Here is a 7,317-nt window from a genome sequence, read left to right as displayed (position 1 = left end):
AACCAGTCGAACCGAGATGTCCGATTTTTTTTTTCTTTTTGTAGCATCAACCACACTTATCTTTTTCAGTTATTTGGGTTCGGGACCTCCTTCCCTAACACGTATTGCTTATTCAAATACATGATGCTCTATCATGATTTGAAATCAACGTATACATGATGTAAGAACCAGGAAAGGACGTGTTACCAAAGAACTGTGTACGTTGGCCTCAGTTTGAGTAAATGCGGTATATGTAAGAGCCACCGAATTCATTGGCGCGACTGTGCAAAGTGTTTCGTTTATGCGCGCGCGTTCTTGCTCCTGTCTCTTCCATCTCACATTTTGGTCGTTTTGAGTACCAGGAACAAACCATCTAGTGCATTTCTTTTATTTATTTTTTTTTTAGTGCTTCGCCCGCGCCAACTGAGGCTATGCTTTTATGACTCAATAAATTCTTGGGAAGCCCCTCTTTTTCTCGCTAACCACGCAAGCTTGAAGGTTCTGCTTTAAACACTGCGCGGTTATATATATATATATATATATATATATATATATATATATATATATATATATATATATATATATATATATATATATATATATATATATATATCATAAGAAGCCAACAAACACTGACACCAAGGACAACATAGGGGAAATTACTTGTGCTTATGTTGTCCTTGGTGTCAGTGTTTGTTGGTTTCTGATGATATGACTAATAAAAATCAGGCCCCTCAGTTAACCCCCTTTTTTCTCGATATATATATATATCCGCGCAGTGTTAACGCCAGAAGGATACATTTTTTAAAAATTCCGTAAAACTTAAAAATTATCACCCTGCATGTATGTGGCCACTTTATATGTTTACTTTTCATATGTGACTACACTTAATATCACCCCCCCCACCCCCACCCCTTTTTTTTTACTGTTGTGCACATGTTTGGTAGAGAATGACGAGGAGTCGTCGTTTTAACCCAGAACGTATTGTTTTGTGTCGGCGAGGCTTCTTCAAGAAGGTGCAGCGTGAATTTTCGGACACGAACTCGGCCAAAACGCTTAAAATATTCCCAACATTCTGCGCACCGAATGCACTCGTGACGTCTCCTGCGAATGGGGTGGAAGGAGCGAGTTGCGGAGTTCTCGACTCCGTCTTGGGGCTTAACGAGTATACTTGAAGGGCTGCCGCGTCCGCAACAATCCGTAGTCATTTGCGACGAAGGTGGTGTAACGGTGCTTTTTATGTTCACATTTAATTATTCTTCACCTCGAAACGGCCAACCGAGAATGTCGACCGAGCTCGCATGGGATGGAAAGCGGCTGCACTTTAATCGCGACCCAACGTCCATGGTATATGGACAGTTGGAAATTTTTCTGGCTGAGTAACAAGTTCAGGTTTTAGGACGAGTTTCGAAAGTGTTTAGTGAATAACTTAGCTTTCCCTCTCTCTCTCTCTCTCTCTCTCTCTCTCTCTCTATATATATATATATATATATATATATATATATATATATATATATATATATATATATATATATATATATATATATATATATCTGTGTGTGTGTGTGCGTGTGTGCGTGCGTGGTGTGTGCGTGGTGTGTGCGTGTGTGTGTGCGTGTGTGTGTGTGTGTGTGTGTGTGTGTGTGTGTGTGTGTGTGTGTGTGTGTGTGTGTGTGTGTGTGTGTGTGTGTGTGTGTGTGTGTGTGTGTGTGTACCGACAAACATTGACTCCAAGGACAACATAGGGCAAATTACTCGTACTTAATAATTGAATTAAAGAAATTATGAGTTAGTGGAAATGAAAGTGAGTGAAAGAACAACTTGCCGCAGGTGAGGAACGATCCTGCGTGTTCGCATTGCACGGGCGATACTTTAACCAATTGAGTTATCGCGGCGCCATTTCCCCATCCACTTTCCGGGGTATTTATGTGTTATTACTTCAACTAACCCTGGGAGTGTGATTCGGGTGATATCGAATAAACATGCACCCTCTGCACTGCCGTCGATAGCAGTGCTAGAAACACGCCTTCGGGTCTGACTGACTGTAAGCTCGACCTTCCGAGTCACAATTATGGGGCGCCTCGGAACCAGAAGTGCGCACACAGGAAGTATACAGGAGCCAGAAGGCTCCTCATTCGCTTCAGGACGCTGGCGAGTGATCGAGAGACGCATACCGCAATATACCACGTTTTGTCGTGGCTGATATTGGTGCGTGTCTCCACGGGGCGTCCCGCATGTAACTCCAGACACGTACATGTGCTCTCATACCAACGAATTCGATAGGCGAATTGTAGTGCAAGCGCTCGAAACTGGGATGCAGTATCCGCATGTCCACGCTTTCTATGAAGCCACCACCCTCATCGCCGTCAGGTCACTTCCCCAGCCTAACTCTATATAGCGAAGTAAGGCTCAAGCCACCGGCACCACTCCGTATCTGTTTGTCTCTGCGACAATACATTCGTTTACATTAATCCAGTAAAGTCGGATCGAGTTCGCTCATCAGGCATAAAACCGGTCGTCGGGTTCACGTAAACGCTGGCGGGTTGGGTCGATCGGGCGTCGAGTCGAGACGAGTTCGGTCGATCCGTCTTCGAGGGGTGGGTTCACTCGCCCAACCCGATTGGCATGATGCGTGCAAACGGAATCCGGTCGATCTGGCTTTGCTTGTCTTCTGACTCGACCCGCTAGCGTATAGTTCATGTAAACGAAACTGTCGTCACGTAGTTGGGAGTGAGACGCGCTAACTATAGAGCTAACGTGCGACATTCACGCTTGGCTATTTCCGCGGGGATGTCGTGCTCCACGCAGATGCCGAGAGTTGCGGTGCCTATTCGTGTATTTAGAAGGGCACAGTAAGCAATACCGTAGTCGACGAAGACGAGTCGAGTGCGTCGCGAGGAAGTTATTTGTTCGGGAAATAGCTTTATTTTGTTTTTTAACGAGCAAGCAAACGAGCGAGATGGTATTTTTCCGCTCTGAGAGAGCTTGCTTCTGTCGCCATGGCTGAGTTCAGAGTTGCAGGGATCGCCGATGTTCTTGCTGCTGACTTTATTCTCTTTGGACCAGCGTACGGCCGAAGCGGCTGGTCCAAAAAATCCTTGGCACAACACGGAGCTACAGAATAACAGCAAAAATGAAGAAAAAAATAAATGGCAAGGAAATGTAACAAATAAACGGATGACCCGTATGATCGTCGCTGGACGCAGCCGCATTCGGAACCATGGGGAGAGCAGGAGAAACCGGCTCGGCAGGCCGACAAACTAAGTCGGCAAGAGCCAATCGAAACGAATCCAACAAACAATCGGGAGGTCTCGCGTCTGTGCGAAGCTGGAAATGATGGATGACCGGCCCGTTCGATCTGGCGCGCGCCGTTCGGGCCCATAACACCCCACATTGGGACCAGCCGCGGATTCTTCGCGAGCACTGCGGCCTGACCGAAGTACACGCGCACTGGCAAAGAAAAGAGATAGAGATAGAGAAAGAACCTCAAAAGAAAGAGTGAGGCACGAGCCCACGATGACCAGGAGGGCCGTTTCGATAATACCATGCAGCAATACGAAGGCTAAAGTCTCGCGTCTTTCAATCACAACCTCGAGCGATCATGTATATGTATCTGTACGCGGTGTGCACAAACATCCGTCTGCCAGGACGTCGTCTGCGATCGGGTGCGGCGAGCAGACGACGATACAAAACGCACGGCGCGACGTTTAAGAGCTCCTAATTGCGTGCAGTTTGAGCAGTCGAAACTGTGAAGTGAAAAAGAACGTTGTCGGAAAATGGAGCTACATTCTCTCCCGCGCGTCTGTACGTAGCCTCCGCTGCACTGCACAACTCTAGCGACACACGCCGGGCTCAAAGGAGGCAACGCGAGCGAGCCCGTGGCCGGCTATAAGCCTTCTAGTTTGTCCGGGATTTCGCTGGCGTTGTTTCGACGATACCCCTTGGGTTCTCGATCCTTTACTCCCTATCCGTCCTCGCGCATGCTGTTCCGGTCGCGTGTTGACGTTCTACCCCGAGTCTTTCTAGAACGGTGCAGCGTGACGAAACCTATAGGGTCGTCGTAAGTTTTAATCAGGCGTCCGAATTAGCGGAGCGGCGAGCGTGCAAGAAAAATTCGCAATCGAGTTTGCGGCCTGTCAAATTGTCCATCATGAAATACGTGCGCATGACCACCAGCCAATTGAATTGCTTTTATACGTGTCCCACGACGTGGAAAAAAAGAAGAAAACTAAATCGTATAGCAGATTGCCTGACCTCTCCGAACAATCGTTGTTTGTAGCACTTTTTCATCGCTTTGGTTTAAACTTTGTTTACACAATCGCAAGACGTTGGCGCACAACTGCTACTGCTGCTTGTCACATGAAAGAAACGCTCGAAAATAATTCAAATACGCAAACAATTATGCCGCGATTAGAGAAGAGCTCGCACATAATTGCAGAGCTTCAAGTTCATTTTGGCTGGTAGCTTCCATCTTCAGTGCTGTTCATGTTGTCTCGAGAAACACCCACAATTACAGGTGTGACACAGACACACATTCATCCCACGTGCACCTATAAGTTCATCAATCATCTATAAGTTCATCAAATCAGTATAGGAAGAAACATTTGCAAACAAACCTTGCCATCTCGAGAAGCTGTGCCAGAATCTCGGTTGAGTTCATGGCGAGCCTAGCACTGACGTTTCTTATACGAATCCTTCGTTTTTTTCGTTGATTCGATGTGTTTTATGTCCCAAATTCTGACGCCTTCTTGATGCGCAAGTTTCAGTAAAGCTCATGTTTCCACGAGTATCTCGCGAGAAGCACTCTGGAGCTTCTGTAGCAACGAGGTGCCAAGTTAAGCAACGCTTCCAAGTCCTCGAATTTAGTTATAAAACTGCGTTTAAGAAACACGACGCTTGAAAGAAAGAAGCAATACAGCGCGCAGGCGTCGTACTATTGTCCCTTTCCTTGTTTTATGTGTGCGCCGCCCTCTTTAATGCTGCTCGCAATTCAAATGACCTTGTCCGTTGGCAATTACATCTCATGTCTCATTGCATTTTCAATTTGAAGCAGCGATAAGTGTCGACTGTTCTCTCGTGTCGCATTTTGTGTATCAGGCATCTCAATATAGTGTATCTGAGATTTTGTAAGGCGTGTATTCCTTTTTCAATTGTCATGTTTTGTGAACTTAGCATTCGTTTCACTTTGTCATGTTATGATCTGTTTGTTTTACTTTCTGTGATCGTGCGGCTGCGGCATGTGACATATCTTTCGACGCTTCTCACGCGAAAAGGAGAAGCCCGCGCCATCTTTTGATGTAGATGGTCCATTTAATTACTCACGCCAATTAAGGAACAAGCAAGAAACATTTCCCTGATGAGCTCATTTTTCATCTCGCTGCAGCCGACTTTCTTGACAACTTCTATAACAAAGTATGTGAGGCGCAGCCACAGTATTGTGCGCACATTTTCTTTTATTCTTCCTTGCGTTTTTCGCTCGAATCAAAATGAAATTATGGCGTTTAGAATGATGGGGGTCACGCTGAGCGAGTTGGCATTCCGATAATGGGGCAACCAGTGCGAAATCGCTTAACACGAAGGACGTGACCGTCTTCCATTCCTCCGTATTAGGTACGTACTTTCGCATTGCTCGACTCAAGTACGGAATTTTAAGCTACCAAGGAAACAAACAGTGTAATCAGGGACGCTGTAGCAACGGGCGCAGAATTTAGTACGTTTACCCCGGGTTCTTCAACGTGCATCTAAATCTAACTACATAAAAGTTTGTTGCGTTCAGCCCCCACCGAAATGCGATGGCCGCCGAGGCTGGGACTCGAACCGGCGACCTCGCGTGCTCAGTAACGGAACGCTATATATAGCCAGCGAGCTGCAGCATGCATACTGCACGGTTCTACCAATGAGGCGCGAGCCTAAGTGCACTGCCGGTGGTGGAGCCGATGCCGCACCGTAGACGTCGTCGGTGTGGTCGCGCTGTCGACCGAATATGGTTATTAACGACGCCGACCGAGGGGCGGAAGGACGCAGTGAAAAATGGCGCCTCACCCTCTCCCTCTTCTTCCTCCTCCTCCTCCTTCGCCTATACAGCCCGTGGTCAGCGTCCACTGGAGCCCGCCCACTCTTGGCATTATTCCGCGTGTTCTCGGTCGAAGACACGGATGACGCGCTCGCGGAGATGTATTGGGCGCCGGAAGGGACGCCCCCTCGCGGACACCGTTGCCCGTGCGTGCGCCCTCTGTTCAACGAAGTTTGGCTACAACGAAACGGAAGAAACTGGGTCTCACAGTATCGCATGCATGCAGTATATATGTAAAACACTGCTCTGCAGTTATACCTTCAAGCTTTCAATCGCATGTTAATACCTGCACTACGACTTTAGAGCAGCTGTGCATGTATGTGTGTCGGCATGGAAAGTGTACTTTCCACCGAGGCTCTGCTGGTAAAATGAGCGAATAATCCACCTCCACAGCAGGACCACCGCAAAAAATCAAGTCGCGCTTTGTGATAGGGACATTGCAGCTGTGCTCGCTTGGCAGGCGAGATGAGCTGGAAATAACCAGAACCCGCGAATGAAAAAAAAAAAAATGTTTGAGGTTTTACGTGTCAGAACCGCGAAGTGATTATGAGGCACGCCTAGATTGCAGAATAATTTTGACCGCCGGGAGTTCTTTACCGTGCGGCTCAGCCTAACCACGCGAGACTTCTTTCTTCTTTTGTATAGCGCTAGGCGCAAATCATGCTTGTAAAAGAATTAATGAAAATGACACTCTCGAGGGTATTACACTCTGCAGTATTCGCGACCATAGATACAGCGCGATTGCTATGCGCGACAGAACCTTACGCTTAAGCAAGCGTGCAAAAACTTCTACCAAATTAGGCTTCCTCGATCAGCGTTACGAGATTAAGAGCGTATACCTAACGCTGCCCACATAATAGCCTAGCGATAACTACATAATCGTAACCATAATCCAGGCAGAATATATATGCATATATAGCACCCTCCCCTCCACCCTTGTACGTTTACAAATGTAAGCAAGATGCGACTCCTTCCTTCCGACATGGGACAAAGAGAAACATTCAGCGAAGCAAAAAAAAGAAAAAAAACATACAAGAACAACAGCGAAACCCAAAACTATGTTTGATAGGTTATTCGAATAGTTCACAAACTTTCGTGATCACAAAACTACACGTAATGACACTGCCGCACAGAACAGCTTCAATTCAGACATCCTTACGACCGGAGCTGCGCGCTCTTTCGATGACATTTATCTACACGCAGGCCACGCATGCATTTCGGAATGCCTGGCGCAATGGGTTCCGAGAAGCGCACGCCGAGGCCAC

Source organism: Dermacentor albipictus, chromosome 5 (assembly GCF_038994185.2).
Source record: "Dermacentor albipictus isolate Rhodes 1998 colony chromosome 5, USDA_Dalb.pri_finalv2, whole genome shotgun sequence".
Taxonomy (NCBI): domain Eukaryota; kingdom Metazoa; phylum Arthropoda; class Arachnida; order Ixodida; family Ixodidae; genus Dermacentor; species Dermacentor albipictus.
This window is presented reverse-complemented; position numbering follows the sequence as displayed.